At 43.0% G+C, this 21409-nt stretch overlaps 1 long non-coding RNA gene across 1 annotated transcript; it reads left to right on the forward strand.

Annotated features, from left to right (window-relative positions):
• Positions 1-2186: 2186 nt before the first annotated feature.
• LOC122239299 lies at positions 2187-18887 on the forward strand. The gene is made up of 5 exons (XR_006218258.1): positions 2187-3523; positions 5102-5145; positions 17250-17351; positions 17892-18038; positions 18784-18887. It is a non-coding gene; the product is annotated as an uncharacterized LOC122239299 (long non-coding RNA).
• The last annotated feature ends 2522 nt before the right edge of the window (positions 18888-21409 follow it).

The following is a 21409-nucleotide window of genomic DNA, read 5'->3' on the forward strand; positions in this document are numbered from 1 at the left end:
GGGAGGGAAGGAGAGAGATACTAACAAGTTACTTTCCCACAAAGCAAAATGCAGCAGAAGGACCAGAGTTGACTTAATTTATATAAAATATGTGGCAAGTCTCCTACCATATGTGTTTTGGAGAAGTCCATCAAATACATGAAGTGCCTCAGAACAGCACATGACCCCGGGAGAGCTTCACTAAATATTAGCTATGATTATTATTATAAATGGTATAAGTGATGCACCAGCTACGAAAGGTAGCTGTTGGCATTACATAAAAGTACAGGGGTGCCTGAGTGGCTCAGTCAGTTGAGCATCTGACTTTGCCTCAGGTCATGATCTCATAGCCCATGGGTTCGAGCCCCTGGTCCGGCTCTGTGCTGACAGCTCAGAGCCTGGAGCCTGCTTCAGATTCTGTGTCTACCTTTCTCTCTACCCCTCCCCCGCTCACATTCCGTCTCTCCTTCTCAAAAGCAAATCTTAAAAAAATCTAGTGTCCAGGGCAAATAACACTCCTTGTATTATTGTTTTGCAAGTATAATATTTTATCTTAGCTTTATCCCCCCTAAATGGGATCTATCTTCTTACTGCAATCCAACTTTTTCTCCTTTAAAATAAAGAACCAAGGGAAGCGTGAAGGGAGCAAGGGGCCCCCCACAGGCAGGTGGGATCTCTGGGTAGCAGATGCAATCTGCACGGGGGCCAGAGAAGGCCGAGAGCACTGCTGTTAGGCTGCTGATTCCATCTTGTATTTTTTCTGGTTCTTCTTCAATGTCTCCGCTCTCCACAGGTACTGGATCTTATTGTTATTAATTATAGAAGGAATGCTTTGGAATGGATACATCACATTTATTAAAAGAAGAAAGAGCCCTTGATCAACACTTTGACAAATGTGCAGTCAGATGTGTAGTTATAAGGAGAAAACTTTTTTTTACCCAAGAGCTGCTATCAGAAGCAGGCATAATCAGGTGAAAGATGAAGATTTTACGGTAGCAGCCTCAAACCCAGGACAGCACGATCGCATTCCTGCTGACTTTCAAAGGGAATAATTCCTCCATGCATCACCCTCCAACCCCACAAAAAAAAAAAAAAAATTGTTTAAAAGTTCACACAGGGGACCCCTGGGTGGCTCAGTCCGTTACGACTCTGGCTTCAGCTCAGGTCATGATCTCACAGTTCACAAGTTCGAGCCCCACCTCAGGCTCTGTGCTGGCAGCTCGGAGCCTGGAGCCTGCTTCCGATTCAGTGTCTCTCTCTTTCTCTGCATCTCTCTGTCTCTCAAAAATAAATATTTAAAAAAAACTTTTTTAAAGTTCACACAGATGGACAACTACTTTCTAAGGCTCCCCTTGCCTCGAGTTTCCAATTCTGTTGCATTGCCGTTACTTATAGACTGTCTGCCAAGGTAATCTTCCAAAAGAAATCAGACTTTGGGCAATAAATAAAGGTTGATTGAGCAAACATGTTGTAAATCTTTGAATAATGCATTTCCTCAGTTTTTTTTTCATTTTTTCCATTTATTTCTAATCAAAACTTACCCCTCATTCTCCTTCCATCCCTACCAGCACCGTCTTCTTCTCAGACACAGCTGCCGGTCTTCTTTTTTTTTCCTCAAAACTTCCAATTCAGCACCAGAATGAGTTTAGTCTTTTTTTTTTTAATTTTTATTTTTTTTAGTGTTTATTTACTTTAGTAAATAATAAATTTAGTGTTTATTACTCTGTCTCAGACAGAGACAGAGACAGAGCATGAGTGGGGGACGGGCAGAGAGAGACAGAGACACAGAATCCCAAGCAGTCTCCAGGCTCTGAGCTGTCAGCACAGAGCCCGACGCGGGGCTGGAACTCACGAACCGTGAGATCATGACCTGAGCTGAAGTCAGATGCTTAATCGACTGAACCACCCGGGTGCCCCACAGCTGCCAGTCTAGTCCTGAGGTGAATCGGAAGCAGGGGAAACAATGCACTCTACTTAGACACTCAGCTCCCCCAGTCAAGCAAAAGACATGAAGCCCTTGAGAAAACTGGAGACTGGAGGTATGATAGTAAAACACACACCTCCTCCTCCTTAGCCACCCCGAAGGCTGCTGCCTGGTCCCAGCTGGCTTGAGGGAGGCCGGGAAGAGGCTGTTCATTTGGCATTTTTCACTTAGACCCAAACGAGAGCAAGAGGGTAGGTTTGAAGACATTATTGTCACTCCAAGCCATCAAACCTCCATCCCATACACCATTGTCCACTCTGCCAGGCACACCAAGTGATGAGGTGACAAAGGCCAGCATCCCAAGGGAGTTCCCAACCTGATGTCACAAGCAGCTGAGAAACACGCACTGCCGCGGACTGTGCCTCCAAACAGTTACAGGGTGTGGATAAAATTCTGGGGAGCAGAGAGGACATTTCTGTGGGCACTGCTAAGCTCTGAGAACCTGGAAGGGTAAAAAGCAGAGTCCCCAGTCACAAAGAGTCCCAGCAGTTGGTTTTTAAGACGATGAAGGCTGGGTACAACAGACTTTAGCAAAGGAGAGAAAGTTTGCAAGAGGAGAAGTGATGCAGTGAAAAGGCAGGGTGGAAAGAACCTACACCTAGAGAGCAGAGTCATGTCAAAATGGCGCCTGACTGAATAAGCATCCGGGAAAGGCGATGCAAGGAGAATAAAGAGCTCTCCTGTCATAAAAGGAAATGTTTTCTGTAACTCAGGGTACAAGGTCGGGAGACCTGGGATTTTTGATCCCCTGGTTTTGAAGACAAGCCGAGCCCCCCATTCAAGGGAAGAGGCAGGCTGGGCCTCCTTAGTACCTGGATCCCGAGGAGGCCCCACAGGCCCTGTGGAAGAGGTGGAGGCCCGCCACTGTCCTTGAGGAGGTCCCAGTGCTAATAAAGACACAACACAGACTGGCACCCTGTCATGACAAGTGACTGGAAGTCAGGCACTCTGGCTGAGAGGCCTTGAGGCAACAATCATGTGAGACACCTTTTATGACTTCTTGTGGGTCTGTCTTCCTTGCCAGACATGGGCTTCTCAAGGACAGAGAACACACCTTTTTTAATCTCTGAATTTTCAGGGCCTAGCCCCTGTGGGCACATGAGAATATTCAATGTTCAATATACGAATTTCCTCAGGATTTTCATGTAATGTACACATTCAACCCTCACAAGATGGGTTTTAAAAATTCCATTGTAAAGTGGAGAAGCAGAGAGGCTTGGAGAGATGAAATGCCTTTTCTAAGATGACACAGCTAGGAAATAGCAAAGCCCTGTGGGACCCATCTTCCCAGCAACCTCACCGTTCACCTCCCTCCACCCCCACAAGTGCCCCGTGGCATTCCAACCACGGACGGTGCGAGATAGGCCCTCAACGCCCTGTCCTCGTCCTGCCTCGTCTTCGCACACTCAGCAAGCAAGAGTACGAGAAGCTTCTGTGTACGAGAGACTGAACGAGGCACCGCACATACCGCTGTGAATCAAAGTCCCTGCTTGCAGGGAGCTTGCCTTCCAGAAAGGAGCCGGAGAGTGAGCAAGAAAGGACATACGTGAACCTCAGCAGGTGACATGAGCTACAAAGAAAACCACTCTCAGTCGTGATCGAGTGTCACAGGGGAAGACAGTGCGACTAGGGATAAGCTGGATACTCAGCAGAAACAGGGAAGGGGCCCTAGGGAAGGGGCATGGGCAGTCTGGAGCCCCGAAGCAGGGCCTCTGGAAAATGGGCTCCCCACACTTTCAGCCCCTCCAGAGAAGAAGGATGGTCCTGTGCTGCCACTCAACCCCCCAACACAGGGACAGGAGTATAGTAGTTATGAGGCTACTTTAGTGGTTCAGGTAGATACCAGTGGCTTGGATCAGGAGGGTAGTGGTGGGAATAGAGAAGGTTAAAAGGATCTGGGGGGACACATTTTGGCAGTAGAGTCAAGGGGGGGGGGTTGCTAATGGGGTATATTTGCTCATTATTGTCACTCTGCCCAGTAACCTTCTCCCCTACCGGTCCTCAGGTGTCACTGTTGTTTTTAACAACTTTATTGAGATTGAATTCATATACCATACAATTCACCTATGTGAGTGTATAATTCAAGGGCTTTTCGTATATTCACCAAGTTGTGCAACGATCACAGAATCAATTTCAAAGCACCACCTGAAAAGGAAACCCTGTGGCCCTCAGCCATAACCCCTCAATGCTCCCATTTCCACCAGATCTAGGCAAGCAGTAATCTACTCCCTGTCTCTACAGATTTGCCTATGCTAGATATTTCACCCAAAGGAAATCATACAATATTTGATCCTTTGTGACTGCCTTCTTTCACGCAGCATAACGTTCTCAAGCTTCATGCACGTTGTAGTATGCATCAGTACTTTTTTCCTCTTTAACGTCAAATAACATTCCAGGGTACGGATACCACATTTAATTCATCCATTGATCACGGGAGGGACATTTGAGCTGTTTTCATTTTGCAGCTATAATGAGTAATACCGTTCTGAACATTCACGTACAAGTTTTGTGTGTGTGTGTGTGAACCTGTATTTTCATTTCTCTTGGGTGCCGACCGAGGAGTGGAATTGCTGGGTCATGTGGTAACTCTGTGTTTCACCTTCGGAGGAAATGCCAGACTGTCCTCCAAAGTGGCTGCACTGTTTTACGTTCCCACCAGCAGTGTGTGAGTGTTCTCTGGTGTCACTTTAAAGCATTTCCCCACCTCTTTTTCCTGGAGTGTCACCCAGGAGGCGTTAGATGCTTCTTCCATTCTCACCAATACTCTGTGCAAATCCCGGTGGCACTTCTTGGCATGCTGTGCTGTCTTCACTAATTTTCTTAGCTCTCTGTGGCCGTCTTTAACAGGGACTGTCTCACCTCTTCATTCCCAACGTCTAATTCCTGGCACATGGCTGGTTTCCAGCCTCCTCCACGACTGGGTCAAAGAGGCAGTCCGGATTCATTGGAACACTCCCAGATAATTTAGAGCCAGTCAACAACAGGTCTGAAGTCTTCAGGGACACTGAAAAAAGATCAAAGCAAAATCCGAAAGCAAGCTGCTACAGAGCTGAGGCTACAGGGAAAAGATTATCTGCTTCTATAGCTGCCTTCCGACAGATGTTATAAATGAGTAATTTATAAATGTGCAATTTACAGGATATCTACAACAGTGCCCAGAATGCTGATTCAGGGAGAACAGGGTGAGTAATGAGATTTTTATGGGACATTGTGTGCAGGTTTGTTTGGGATGCGTAGTATTGGTTTCTCAGCAATCACTAATGGCTTCCCTGACCCCTCCCAATCCCTGGGGCAGAAAAATATGAATTCAGACAGTATCCAAATAATACCATTTAAATAATTATTTCATAACTGACACGGCGTACTCTTTGGACATGATCACATGACCTTTCTTTTTTTTTTTTTTTTCTTCCTGGCAGGCCCAATAAACCCAGATGGGCAAACGATCCCTTAGGAAACTATTGGTGTTTCAGAAAATCTATTTCGCCTCCACAGCTTGGCTCTACATCCATTTCTACGTCTCTTCATTTATGAGGCCACATTTGCATGAAAACAAGATCCTTGTTTTATCCAAAAGACATTCTTAGGCTTAGGGTTTCCTGAGACTCTTCTTATTATAAAAAAATTTTTTTTCAACGTTTTTTATTTATTTTTGGGACAGAGAGAGACAGAGCATGAACGGGGGAGGGGCAGAGAGAGAGGGAGACACAGAATCGGAAACAGGCTCCAGGCTCCGAGCCATCAGCCCAGAGCCTGACGCGGGGCTCGAACTCACGGACCGCGAGATCGTGACCTGGCTGAAGTCGGACGCTTAACCGACTGCGCCACCCAGGCGCCCCGACTCTTCTTATTATAGAGACGATCTTGGAGCTGATGTGAAGCTCAGAACAGAATAATTCATCAGAAATAAGTAGATCAGTAAGTAAGCTCAGGTGCCGGGGCCAGTTCCACCACCAAGTCACAATGGAAATCTCATTGCTACATAACAGTTTTTTTCATGTGTAACAAAAGGATTGAACAGAAGAACAGTTCCCAGTATAGGGCTCTAGGATGATAGAGCTCCTTGAAATAGGATTTTGGGTTTTTAAAACTTTATAGAAAGCACAAACATGCCATGCAAAGGCCACCTAAATATCTGACACAACATCTAACAGTCTCAACTTATTTCTCATAAACCTAATTTTTTCCCCACCAAATCCACTTTGTCCCCGTCCATCCACCCACACTTAATGAAACAATCCTTGACGTCACTGTTCAAGCCAAAAATCCAACAATCGTCTTTGATTTCTCTCTGGCCTTTATTCCCCACACCTGATTGGTCAGGAAGTCCTATCAGTTTTCCTTCCAAAACACATCCAACCATTTCTCTCCATTTGCACTCTCTCTGCGCCAGCCTAAGCCACTATTCTCTCTTCCCTGGCCAAGCTGTTAACTTCCAGACAGTCTTCCTGCCCTTAGGGGATACATTACCCCATGACAATTCACTCTCCTCACTCCAGCCTTGGCTGCACTGCCTCAAACCCAGTCATTCCTTCTACCTTAGGCTTGAAACCCTCCACTCTACGGTAGCCTGCAACCCCTCCCTCCCAAACCCGCCCCCTGCCTATCCCCCATCCTTGTTTTCCATCCTCACTGGCCTTCTTTCTATTGCTAAAAATCCCAAGCTCTTTCACTCCTCCAGGCTGTATCAGCTGTACCCCCTTCCTGAATGTTTGCTGCAGAGCATAAAGGGCTGACCTCATCTTTTGGCTCTCAGCCTCTGATGCCACTTTCTCGCAGGGTCTTTCACTCCATCCAGCTCCTATCGCTTCTTGGATCTAAAACCCGTAGAGTCACACTATCTAACGTCATCGCCATCACCCTCTCGCAGCCCTTACCTCCATTTCCTTTATTACTCTCTGAAATTAAATTCGATATTCTTTGTTAAATAAATATGTATTTTTTTTTATTTTTTGCTTACTATTATTTTATACTAGAATAGTGCCTGGTCAAAAGTGCTTTCAACTGGGTTTTTTAGCACTGACTATCTTGGGCTGGTCTAAACTCTGATTGGCAGTAACATATGACTTTGATCCTTGAAACGGAGAAAAAAATACTTGATAATAATAATCACGGTGATGATAGCTAAAATTTATGGATCCCTTACTGAGTGCCAGGCACTGCAATAAATATTTCATGGGCAAATCTCATTTAACGCTCACAACAAACCTGTTACATAAATACTTTATTATGTACTACTATGCTCACTTGATAGGTGAAACAATTTGAGCACACAGAGACCCAACTAAGTGCCTATGGACATCATGAAGAAAGGCTAGAGGACCAGACCTGGAGCCCGTGTTGTCTGAACCTGAAGTTCCTGATCGTCATCATTGTAGTATTCTGAGTCTCTTAATGGCTGCAATTTAATCAACTTTTTCTCTTAGAATTAAGTTTCTAGATAATAAAAATGTCTGTCTGAAAAAAGTTCAGACGTCTTTTAGGACTATTTACAAGTGCCATAGGAGCCCAGCTGGTCCCACACTGGGGCTCCTTATCCAACATGGCACATAACTGATCTGTTAGCACCCCAAGTTTCAGATACCAACCAACTTGGCAGCCACCATGTTGCTCATTTGTTCATTTCCAATGAGAAACAGCTGTCAAGTGGATGTGATAGGGATGTTTGGGGATCAAGCCATTCTCTCTCTGCAGACAAATCCACACAGGGAGTAAGACCATGAGCAGAAGTTGACTTGCCAAAGATCAAATGTGGCGAAGGGTGAGTATAAAGATGATAATGGCTGATGCTCCTGATTCCTCGGGGACAGGGGCTGGGGGTGGAGTGTCTCTCCTGCACAACGGACCTGGACAGGCACTGCCTCGCTTCAACTTCTTTCTGCAAAGCCTTTTCTTCCTTTGCCTGCATCGGTGCCTACAGTCCATTCATCATTGTCTTAGCCTAGAAAACATTTTATTTCTGAGATGACGTTGTACCTTTTCACACTGATCTAAGTCAGTTTTATAGCTTAACCCAGAGGACGACCTTACCTATTTTGAATCCTTGCGAGGCGCCATGTGGACCCTGTATTCTGTCTACAAGAGAGGATTGGTTGATCCAAAATGGGATGGGAAGGAGGGGCAGTGGAAAGCTCTCAGCTGGTGATCGGAGCGCCTTCTCATACTCCATCCCAAGCCTTACGTGAGCAAGGGGAAAAATGTTTCTTTCCCTTTCCCCTGTTTTCCCTTCAGAGGTTTCAGTATGATACCAGCAATAAGGCATCCTGTACTCATAATTCTGTCTTAGCTCATCATTTACGACAGCTGATCTTACAACCTTCCTGCTTGTATCATAACGAAGAGAAAAATTGATAGGCAGTTAGGGCAAACGTTTTGCCAACTGCTATTGCTTTTACCCCAGGATTGCCTGGAAGCATGCTTTTTCCTTTCACTTCTCTCCCTAACCCATCACGTGAGTTAAAAGCCATAGGGAACCTGGCAGAAACATCTCAGGCAAGGTTCTGATTTTCAGGAAGTCCCAGAGCCCTGTCTTTGGGATAGCCTTGGGGTAAGTGTTCTCTGTCCCATTGTGATCAGGGAACATTTTCTTGGTAGTGGCAATGCATGGAGAAACAAAATCTTGGAAAAGAGGTTACCCTCTGAGAATTAAACTAGTAAAATACACGGTGTCATTGTGATTAGCCATCTGTGAGCATAAAGCAAAAGACAGCCTGTAAATGTGTCACTGAAGAATTTGCAGACACCCAAACCTCCAATAAAGATGATGGGAATAATCTCAGGGAGATGAGTCTGGAACTTGACAGCAATTTCGAAAGCAGAAAACTAATCAACTGCGATGTATTTTGGCTAAGAAAAGCTTGGGGAGGCAGTGAAACTACCACTCCAAAGAGCATTTGACACGTGCTCCCCAAGAGCACTGCCATCCTGAGCCTAGGGGAGAGTGAGCCCCAGGAAAAAACGCCCTGCATCTTCCTAGAGAGTCAATTCTACCTGAAGATCTCGGGGAAATTATTTTAAAATAAACGTGAAAGTTTTATAGAGTAGGTAACGGTAGGGAACATTTTATGAACCTGAAGTTTACGACTGACAAGAAGAGAAGATTTTTCTGCTTTGCCCCAAGTCTTGTCTGCACGCAGGTAAGAAAGCCCTGCCTAAAATATCCACCCGCTTGTTATTTTTACTGTTTAAGACTGCCACAGAGTCACTCCTTCTCTCATTCATTCTCTAACACTGACCAAAATTGTAAGATCCAGAGCAAACACTCTCAGCTGGCCCAAGTCACGAGCCAAGTCCTCGCCTAAAATTTCAATGTGGTATATCAATCAGGGTCCGGTCAGAAGTAACCACACCAGTAATTTGAACAGTGAGAACTTCATATAAAGAACTGTTCACTAGTAACAGGGGGTTGATGCCTATGGGCTAAGGAGCATAGGGAAGCAGGAGTGGACCTGTGGCCCATCTGGCCATGCCCGTTCATTTGTGTGCTGTCTGTGGCTGTTTTCTCACTACAACATTCCATTGAGTAATACAGACCCCATGGCCCGTGAAGCCTAAAATATTTACTTGCTGGCTCTTTCCAGAAAAGTTTTGCACACCCTTGCTCTAAAAAATACAAGACTAGCAGGTAAGGGAGAGAGCCACTACACCTAGGGCTGAGACAGAGCACCCCAAAAAGAGAAAAATCTGAGAAAAAATATCCCACTACACCAGGCTGAGATTCAGATCCCATTTGAGAAGTTGTGACTGGGGCCCACTGGATAGCAAGAAATTCATTGAAGTGCCGTAGGCCTGTGCTGGCAAGTTGAAAACTTCCTGTTGGGCCGTGATGGGACTCACTGGGAAGCCCCATTAGGAGGCCCCCAAGACTCACTAGGAATTCACAGATGGGTGTCTGTGAAACTCACTGAAGTGTTTGTGTCATGGCTGCCCCATATGCCTTTGGCAGCCTCACACCACAGGAGCCGGAGATAAACGAACAGGGGAACCAGGAAGAGAAACTCCTTCCCCCTGCAGTGTCCCTCCGAAGTCCCCTATTGATGAAGCCTAGTATGAAGCCATCTGGTAAACCAGAAATGTTTACAGGATACAGCTCCAGTATCAGAAATAGGGCAAAGAAGCGTGCGTTGGGAGCTGAGAACCAACAAATTGGGTGCCAGTATGTATGTAATTTGTTAAAAAGAATGACAGTTTCATAACATGTTGATTATTGCCATTGCTAGATTAAAAGGTTCTAGAATTTTAGAAATTTGCCTTAGGTTAAAATGCAAGTATAACTCTTCCCTCTCTCGAAAACCACTAAAATGGCAGCAAAAGATGTTGTGTTTTGTTTTGTTTTGTTTTTAGTATAAAACTCTAACGAATAAAGACAGTAGGAGGCACACTTAAAGAAATTTTCATAATTCCACAAATTTTAGGAAGACAGAAAGCAGATGGAGAGAGGCACAGTGAGTGACATACAAGGGTGGCAGCCTGCAGAGGGGATGTGAGCCAGTTCGTCCCACAGGACCTTGAAAAGAACAGAATTTGAAGGAAACAGGCATCATCAAACTTAGGGATGTGGAACAGGGCCGAAAACATGGTACATTAGTTTGCTTGGGCTACCATAACAAAGTACCGCAGATGAGGGGCTTAAACAACAAGAAATATATTTTCTCACAGTTCTGGCGTTTAGAAGTCCAAGATCAAGGTGTCAGTAGAATCAGTTTCTTCTGAGATCACCTTCCTTGGCTTGTGAATGGACGTCTTCTGCCTGTGTCTTCACATAGTTTTCCCCCTGTAATTGCCTGTGTCCAAATTTCCTCTTCTTATAAGGAAACTAGTCATATTGGATTAGGGCCACTCTGATGACTTCATTTTAATTGGATTACCTCTTTAAAACTGTCTCCAAATATAATCACATTCTGAGGGACTTCAACACATAGATTTGGGGGACACACAGTTCAGCCCATAAAGAGTCAAAAGTCCCTTTGTGGAAGGGTTGGCTCCTTGTCTCCTCCTTCACCTCATGAAGCCCCCCATCACATACGCACATGCACACACACACACGCACACACACACACACACAGGACCCATGGTTCATTCTCAGGAAAAGACAAACAGAGGAAACTCAGGACATTAGTCAAAATCCAGGAAAGAGAGAGGTCAACAGTTGAAAATAGAAGTTTAAGTGAAATTTCTACTTCTAGAAATAGCCCTTATAGGTGGAAGATTTGAAAAGTCTTCTTTTGGAAAAATTACAATCCCCAAATAAAAAGCTGCCAGATACTGATATCAGCTCTACAGGTAGCATCCAATCCCAGTATCTTGAAAATTACTTATGAATATGTCCAGTCCCCACTTTCAGCACTTTTTTTTTTTATTTTTTTTAACGTTTATTTATTTTTGAGACAGAGAAAGACAGAGCATGAATGGGGGAGGGTCAGAGAGAGAGGGAGACACAGAATCTGAAACAGGCTCCAGGCTCTGAGCTGTCAACACAGAGCCCGACGCGGGGCTCGAACTCACGGACCGCGAGATCATGACCTGAGCTGAAGTCGGCCACTTAACCGACTGAGCCACCCAGGCGCCCCTTTCAGCACTTCTAATCAGCTTTTAGTCATCACTATTAAATGTGAAGAGACAATCAGACATTTGGAAAAGGCATCCAACATGAAAAGAACCCAAAACACGGCAACAACTTTCAACATTTGGAAAGAACCCAAAATACCACAACTGAAAGAAAAAGGAGGAAGGGGAGGAGTAAGGAAGAAAAGAAAACTATGAGCTTAGTCAATAAGGCAGAAGGAATGAAAGTGGAGAGATAAGAAAAGACGAGGCAAATATAAGAGGAAGATGGGATGCTGCATAGACAAGTGTTGGGGAACAAACTGGAAAATTGTTGGTCAAAATAAAACATGTAACACTGAGGCGCCTGGGTGGCCCGGTCAGTTAAGCATCCACCACTTGATTTCAGCTTAGATCCTGATCTCAGCATCGTGAGATAGAGCCCCACGTTGGGCTCCATGCTGAGCGTGGAGACTGCTTAGGATTCTCTCTCTCCCTCTCTCTCTCTACACCCCCACTCTTAAAAAAGTAACAACGAGTTTGGTAGATAAAAACTAAGAAACATTTTGGTAAGTAGAGCAAATAAAATCAAAAGAACTATGAAGAGAAAAGATAAGAAACTTAGAGTATTGGCCCAGGAAACTCAACAATAGATTAATAAAATAGAAGGAAAAATGGAGAGAAAGCTATTTTCAAATTCATACCAGAGAATATTTTCCAGGGCCAGAGGATGTGAGATTCTCCAGACTGAAAGAACAACACACCGTGTCCAGCACAGCAAACGATAAAAAGCAAGCACATAGGCTCTTCATTAAGAAATATCAGAGCACCAGAAAGTAAAAGAAACAAATCTTGTAAATTTCCTTGGGGTTGGGAGGAAAGGTCATTGACAAAGTGTATGGAATGAAATAATATCAGACTTCTTAGCAACAAATCTGGGGGTTAGAAAGCGATGGAAAAAATAATTTCAAAATTATGAGGCAAAATGATTTGCAACCTACCATTATATACCCAAATGATCAACTAAGTATGAAGGTAGATCAGAAACAAAAAGGCAATATTGTAAACACATAATTATCACTATGAACAACTTCCCACGAGTATAGGAGCATGTGCTCCCTCCTTCAAGTGAGGGGGCAAATGCAGAATGAGTTGGAAACAGTGGATGCAACACAAAGACACAAAAAAGGAAATCCATGATGAGAGCAGCAGGCCTGAGAAGCAACTGTCCAAATGGAAACCAAGAGAGGAAGCATTTGGAGAGAGGAACCCAGGGAAAAAGAATTAGTTGATAGATTATTTTGTTTATTTGACCATTTGGAAAATAATATTAATGGATGTGTAAGAAAATACAATGCAGAATGAAAAATATTAAATAGAAGCACACACACAAAAATAAGCAAATAAAAAACGAGGAAAATACTAACTCTAGGAAAAAACAATATGTACAAGAAAGAAGATAGAACTATGACACAGTTCTTGGTTATTAATATTTTTCATAGTCATAATAATGTCAATCCTGACTGCTGATTTGATCAAAAATACTTTATATCATTCAAATAGAGCATAGGAAGAGAAGGTGGGCGGGATGGGGGGATGTAGAAGAATGAGAGTTAAACCTTCGCCCATCGTAACAGAATATCCGTCCCTAACACCTAAAGTTAATAATTTAATAAATGATAAAGCAAGCATTTTATTTAGAAATAAGAAGGTAACACCTTGGTTTGTAAGCATAATTCATTCTGGAAATATGCTTGTAATCCAAAGCACTTGTGTTTCAAAGTGAATTTCCCATAAGAAATAGTGGAAACTCTCATGATTCGTTCCATAACCCAAAAATATTCATATAAAAATGATTACAATACTGTAATATAATACAAAATAATAAATAAAATACAAAATATAAAGAAAAATAAACAAATTAACCTGCCCTTACCTTTGAAAACCTTCATGGCTGGTGTGAGGGAGACGAGAGAGGAGGGTTATCATGCAGGACGACTTTCACTGTCACTAACAGAATCACTCCTGGCTCACTGGAATCTTTTTCTTTTCGTGCAACTTTAACAAGAAACCTATCCAATGACACTTGCTTTTACCCCCTTTTGAGGGTTTTACGGAAAGGTGACATTGCATCGACGATCACCCACAATCCCACAGCAAGAGAGAGAAGAACCGTTGGCTCAGTTGTGATCATGTGATGTTTGGCGTCACGTACTACTCGTGTTGCAAGACAGCTCTCGTTTATTAAGCTAAAATACATTAGAAATGTTTGCTTGTGTTGCAGAACACGCAGAACGAGTTACTCGCAATCCAAGGTTCTACTGTATAAGAAAGCAAGAGCTGGAAGAGTTGAAAATGGTTGCCTGAAAGGAGTTGGACAATTGGTTGGAACAATTAGTTGAGGACTTCTGTTTTGCATTTTGATCCATTGAATATTTGAGTTTCAAACTAGCGCATGCATTACTTCATTAAAAACTGAATTGAAGAAGTGAAGAATCGAGCTAGAATGTTGGAGTGGGAGATGACAGGCAGTTGACGCACCTTTGGAACTTAAAAATACTGGAGTGGATAGCAGACTTCCTGCAGGTCGGTGGAAAGGGGGATCATACTATTTTAACTGTATGTGAAAGGAAAATATGAGGCCAGCAGACTGAAGGATTTAAGAATAATCAGGTTAAAAGCAGAACCCAGAATTCACAAACTTTAATAAATCCTAGGGCCCTTTATGGCTTAATCTTTGCAGACTAGTAATCGAAAGTAGTTCAAAAGTAATTCCATTCAAAAAAAGCATGAAAGGAAATTCAGTTCATAATCTAACACAGCCATTTTGAAAACCCTCCCTCCTGTCTTCACTTCTCTTGCTCTCCTTCACCACGGTTTTGGATATTGCGAGTCAAACCCTCTCTCTGCAACACCACGCGTTCTTGATCCTGAAGATGGATTTGGCTTCTCTCCTTTTTCTGTCTGAGGTCTGTCCCTTCTCACGTATTCTTTCAGTTTTAAATTCTCTAAGCAGGCTGACAAGACCTTTTCTGTAGCTAGCAGGACTGGGGGAGAGAGAACACCATAACAAAGTATCAAACCTTGTCCTTATTCCCACACATAGAATTTTCTGGGTCAATGGGGTCCCTGGGTGGCTCAGTCGGTTAAGTGGCAGACTTCGGCTCAGGTCATGATCTCGCAGTCCGTGAGTTCGAGCCCCGCGTCGGGCTCTGTGCTGACAGCTCAGAGCCTGGAGCTTGTTTCGGATTCTGTGTCTCCCTCTCTCTGACCCTCCCCCGTTCATGCTCTGTCTCTCTCTGTCTCAAAAATAAATAAACGTAAAAAAAAAATTTTTTTTTAAAGAATTTTCTGGGTTAAAATTGAAGGCGTGGAGAGACATTTCTCACCACATTGCCCTTTCTTTAGGCTATTTCTCCAAAGGACTGCCTCAGTATGCCTTCACTTCTGGGTGAGTTTGTGAGACATTGAGGAGAGAAAATAGAAATCCAAACATGTGTGCATGAGTGATTTACCCAGACCTCTGGGCTCAAATAGTCTCTACAATACAAGCTCCTTGAGGGCAAGGATTTCTGATTGCTTTGTTCTCTGCTGTATCCCCAGTGTCTCAAACAGAGCCCTCCCTAAACTGGGTTCTCAGTAAGTTGCCTAGAACTTGAACATCCAGCAGCTAGCATCTTAGTGATGTCACCACTAGTCTTTCTAGGTCTCACCAAGCGGGTACCTTCTCCCTGCAATGATCTGGCATCGATGCAAGTGTTTAAAAGGTGGTATTTCTATTGTAACTGGAGGGCCAGGCTCTTCCTCAGCCCCGTAAGCTGGTTGATATACGGCCATTCCCCAGCACATTGTTAATACACTAAGAGAATCTGGTTTCTGAGCATGCACTGCCAGCCACTTGACCTCAAACGAGGGTGAATTCACCTAGGAAACGCCATTCAAGAGGACCCTTGCAATTGCCAGCCTCCCCTGGTGATATCCCCAGCTTAATATATAGCCGAGTGTTGCAGAACTGGGACAATGGGCTGAGAACCATGAGACGCAGAACCAAAAACCAAATACAGAACCCCCTCCCTCTGGCAAGCATGGGATTTAACGGGCAGACCTGATGGAGCTTCAGGGGAATTACCCTGAGAACACACAGTCCTTTAGGTCATTTCCCAGAGCTACTGAGCGATCGGCACGTGGGAGGAACCAAGGGACCCCGTGTCACCCGGAGCGAGTCAGCCAACATGGGTAGCTTTGGTAAGACTCAACTAGATATGACCCTTAAGGACATATAAAAATGACAGAGGGGATTTTCCAGTGCATCTCTGTACAGATGCAGATGACCCACAGATGCACCTGGAAACAACCTCTTCGACACCGCGTTCCCTGACTCTACCCTGGGATGACTCCACTTTGCTTCCCAAGGGTAGAGAGCACACGATGTCCCCCAGAGAGGAAAAGCAGAGGGAAAGAATTTCCCATTATAACCTGGTCTCCTTTGTTATTTTAGGGCCTACTGTCATCGAAGCCATTTCAAAAATCTGAAAAGAAGTTTTATTTTCAAATTCATAATGTTGACCAAAGAGACTTGCCTTTATTATGCTCATAAATCATTCATACCTCCTTAATAGCAAAGAAATTATTTTTAATTTTTAGAATACTTTTTTCCTCTTTCTTCACAACACAAGAGGAAATGAGAATAATATTTTATGTTAATAGGAACAAAATGTTCAAAATGTATGCACTGTATAGAAATCTTATAAAATGTTTCATTGGAAACATTTTTTAAGCAACAAAGGAAATGAAACACAAAAAGCCACATTAAAAGCACATTGATGATTTTTACTTTAACGAGGAAACTGGGTGAAGTAGATTAGTGGAGGGTAGATGGGAGCCCTGAGAGAAAATTATGTTCCTCAGGACTCGTGGGGTTAGGGGCTGTCCCAGATCCCAACGGGAAGCCCAGCCCAGCTCTCAGGGGCACTCTCTGCTGGTCAGCCCCTTCCAGAGGTCAGAAAAGCTTCCCTGAGCAAGGTCAAAGCTCAGCCTCCAGGGACTGAGGCAGGTCCTGCAATACAGGACCATTTCTCTCTGCCAGAAGGATGTCATGACTCCCTGGACCAGACAACTGCTCCAATCATAACCTAGAAACTCCCTGGGATCCACTGAAGCGTTATTAGTGAGAGGCAGGGAGAAGTTAATAGCAAAGAATAAAGGGCACCGGCAACCCATCAGAACCCACAGCATCAAGGACAGTACGGGTGGGAAACAAGATTCAGAGGGTAGAAAGTCATTTCTTTGGCACTGACCAAATGGCACGTGGTTTTGGCAAACGTGCCGGGGAATGCAAAGGTGCATGCATTGCAGCGAGAGCGGCTGCATGCGGTGGCTCAGTGGTCTAAGACAACCAGGCTTCCCGGCTTCCAGAGAGATTTACGACCCTCATTTTCGGATTACAGCACCTTTCTGTGGGAACAGCGCACTGAGTCCTAAAGGCAAAGCTGAGGGGGCCCTGGAGCAAAGCAGGCAGGACCTTACCACACAAGGCAGGGCAAACTAAACAAGCAGCTGCCCCTGGGTGCGAACAAGAGATGGAGGCAAGCCCCCTCCTGCCCACCCACCCCGTCAAAATACCACTCACAAGTTACTAACACTAAAATATCCTAAATGCTTTGAATTAGTCTCATCCTTGTTAAAATGCTTCTAAGACATTTACAGCTTATGCACTAAACAAATCGTTTTTTTTTTAAAGCAGATTCTGATCAATGAGAAAGGGGAACGAAGGGAGAGGAAAATGTGTATTTGAGGACCCACCACCTACCAGTTACTTTCCTGGTGTTTTTCAGCTTTACCTCATGTAAGTCTCACAATAGCTACTCCGCGTAGGTATTAGGTTATTTTTTGTTGTTGTTGTTTGCCAGCTTCGTTGGTTCTCCATGCAGTCATCTTCTGCCCTGTTGAATGCGTCACCCAGGCTCCCATTTCTGGTAAGCACTGGCCCACGGGAGACACAAGACAGGAAGAGAGAGAAAACAAAGTATTTCTTCCCCATGCCCTCCATGTTTTCAAGCTGTATTTCTGTCTGCAGCTGTTTTCCATTACAGGCTCTTTAATATGTGACTCTTAGCCTATTGCTTGCATTACTCTGATAAAAATTAATTTTCATAGGGGCATCCGGGTGGCTCAGTCCGTTAAGTGTCCGACTTCAGCTCCGGTCATGATCTCGCGTCTGGTGGGTTGGAGCCCCACGTCAGGCTCTATGCTGACAGCTCAGAGCCTGGAGATTCAGATTCTGTGACTCCCTCCCTGTCTGCCCCTCCCCTGCTTGCACTCCATCTCTCTCTGTCTCTCAAAAATAAACTTTTTTATTTAAAAAGATTTTTTAATTAATTTTCAGAAATGAAGAATTAGGCTACAGGGAAGAGGTTGGAGAGAGAGGTGACAGATAACTACATGGGAGCACTCCCTGTGGAACCTTGAAAATCAGAAGGCTTGTGGGAGACAACCCTACATGACACACAGGCTCCTCAATCCAGAACCACAGGTAACCCAGGCTGGTGGCAAATGTCTTCCAACTTTCTATGTAGTAGGGCAGTTTCCCTGTCTTCTTGGTTGGGGCAGTTGTGATCTCTTCTTTTCATTCAAAAAGAGATACACCGGATCAACCTATAAGCCAAAGAGCCCTTTCACTGTCTTCTTCCAGGAAAAGTAGATAGTTTTCTGATAAATAGGAAGTCTGTGTCCAGCCCTGATATCTGGGGTCCATTCAGATCCCATCTCCACCATGACTCAGGTTAGACTACAAATGGTCTGGTGAAATAGAAATGATGATCTGTGCCTACTTGTCTCTTTGTTCCTACTACAACAGGAAAAATAAAAATAAAAACATAGCCAAGTCATTGCTTGGTTCGTTAATACAATTAAATTTAAAAGAACACTAAACACAGATTTTTAGCGTCCATGTGGAAATAGTACAAAGTCAACATACCACATAAGTAATGACAAGAACATCTACTGTCTTTGTATTCCCTGACTTTATTACCTAAAGTATGTTATAGTCAAAGAGGACAGTTCACATAAACTATAATTTCCCATTTATTACACTCCTTTTGTTTTGAATTTGAGAGGCCTGATGTTTGAGACATGCTCTTTGACATCCATAAATAAAGACCTTTTTTAGCCACCGAGCTCCTCTGACATTAACAGAGCAGCTGTTAATCTGAAAAAAATTGGCCCCTTTGAGGAAGCCATCAGAATTTTACTGTGCAAAAATCAATACCTGTGAACAGGAGCTCTGGCGTGCAGTGAACCAGCAAGGAGACATTTCACAGGAGTAACAGTCCTTCCCCAGCTGGGACTGGCCCATGCCCTGACCTTCTGGTAGGCAAGATAAACCTGGCTAGAAAGTAAAATTCTATCATCAAGAAAAGAAACAGCAACACATCCACAACTTTGCTTGAAGAGTGGAACTTCAGTCAAGAAGGATCGCATATTTCATCACCCTATCTATAGGAAGCTTAAGAATAAAGCCTACATATATTGTGCTGTGTAAATAAAAGAAATTCGATGTATCTTTTTTTCCTAATAAAGCAGGTTTATTAAAGGTGCAGAGTATAATGCCATCAAATAAGCTAGAGTAAGTGCAATTACATTGAGCCAGAAATTTCTAAGAAAGCACTTAAATAAATGAAGCTCAGAAATAATTAAGGTTCCTAATGATAACCCAGTGACCCAGAGACACCACACAATCTGAAAGAGCTTTCTAACTCAACTTCTTTCCTGTAGAGTTTTCCTGCTGAGTTTGTTATAGCATACCAGTTCTTGATGGAGTCATAATTCTCCGACAGTAGGCATAATCTCACTGCTATAGCAGACAGAGAATGTTAATAATCTGTGCAACTAATTCTTTGTTTTTTTTCTTTATTTCAAAGTTTATTTATTTAACTAGGGAGATAGAGTGCACAAACAGGAGAGAGGCAGAGAGAGAGGGAGAGAGAGAGAATCCCAAGGAGGCTCCATACTGTCAGCATGGAGTCCAATGTGGGGCTCGAACTCACAAACCCCAAGATCACAGCCTGAGCCGAAACCAAGAGCTGGATGCTTAACCAGCTGAGCCATCCAGGTGCCCCTGTGTAATTTTCTTGATCTAGGTTTGTGAAACTTTACTTTCCAAATTTTTAGGTGAATAAGTTACAGAATAACAGAGCCAAGTTAAATCACTCCCCATGGGCATCAATCAACCTCCTGTATGGTTCTATAGCATCCGAATTGTAATGGTTAATTTTATGTGTCAACTTGACTGGGTCATGCTGTTCCCAAATAGTTGGTTAAATATTATGTCTGGGTATGTCTCTGAGGATATTTCTAAGGAGACCGGAATTTGAATTGGTAGACTAAGTAGATTGCCCTCCCCATATGGTGGGGGGCGGGGGGTATCATCCAGTCCATTGAGGACCTGGATAGAACAAAAGGGTGGAAGAAAGGGAAATCGGCTCTCTCTCTCTCTCTCTTTGAGCTGGACACGGCCTTCTCTTGCCCTTGTACTGGGACTTATACCATTGGCACTCTTGGTTGTCAGAACTTTGGGACTGAGCTGTAACTTACACTATCTGCTTTCTTAGGACTCCAGCTTGCAGATGGCAGATCATCAGACTTCTCAGCCTTCATGACCATCACATGAGCCAACTGCCCATTACTAATATATATTAACATATATTAATTATTTATTATGTCATTATAATATTTATTTAAATTATATTTAAATTATTAATTAAAATTAATATATTATTATGATATAAAAATGTATTAATTATATGCGATATATTATATAATATATGTTAATTTTATATACTATAATTATATAATTTATATAACATATACAATTTATATAATTGTATAATTATATTACACCTTAATTAATTAATATATTAATGTATATAATATGATATATAAAATGTGAAATATGATAAATCATATATAATATCTGTAATATGATAAACAATATAATCAATGTATATTAAATAATTATATTAATTATATATTAATTAATATACATATAATAATGCTAGCTAACAGTTGCCAAATACTCTGCATTGGTACTATCATGTCAAGTTCACAAGCATTATCTCAGTTAAGCTTTATAGAATTCCTTACAAGGGAGAAGGATTATTATTATCCTCACTTTTAAATTCAACATTCCATATATATTTATTGAGCATTTACTGTGTTCCAGACACTGACCAGAGTTTATAGCTGTGAACCCATCTGACCTGGAGCCTATTTTCTCCTGCAAAGCATACACTACATAAGTAAACCAACAGGTAAACAAGGTGATTCAGGCAGTAAAAGTTTTCACAAAGACAATAAAATGACATCATGGGAATAAGAGTGACCATGGCAGCCAGGGAGTAACTGGGGAAAGGCCCTTTGAGAAATGGTACTTGAGCAGAAGCCGAAGGTGGAAGAGTAGTTACCCATGTGAAGGTTCTGGAAAGTTGGCTGATCGGTCTCATCTGGCCTTATGAGTGTTTCAGGGAGGGTGAAATCTCCAATATCAACCAAAACTTCAGGGTTCCAACACACTTCACACCCACCACCTTGTTAGTCTCTATACCCCCAAAGGGTTTTATTTCTCTGAAATTTGTATCCACTGGACTGTGTATTTACATATCTTTCTCATGCTCCTCCTCTCTGGTGATGCATAGGCAATTACATGCTACAATCCCAAAGGCTGTTTTTATTATAATTACATTTTTTCCAGTATCTACCATTTTCATTCTAACCCACGCAGGTTATAGCTACTGTGTGTTATCAGAAACAGCTGTTTGGCTCTTTTCAACTATTCTGAACAGACTGAGAAGGAACAGAAGCATAAAGGTACTTCTGACGAATACAGAACACACACACACACACACA

The sequence above is a fragment of the Panthera tigris genome, chromosome B3 (assembly GCF_018350195.1).
Source record: "Panthera tigris isolate Pti1 chromosome B3, P.tigris_Pti1_mat1.1, whole genome shotgun sequence".
In the NCBI taxonomy this organism is placed as follows: domain Eukaryota; kingdom Metazoa; phylum Chordata; class Mammalia; order Carnivora; family Felidae; genus Panthera; species Panthera tigris.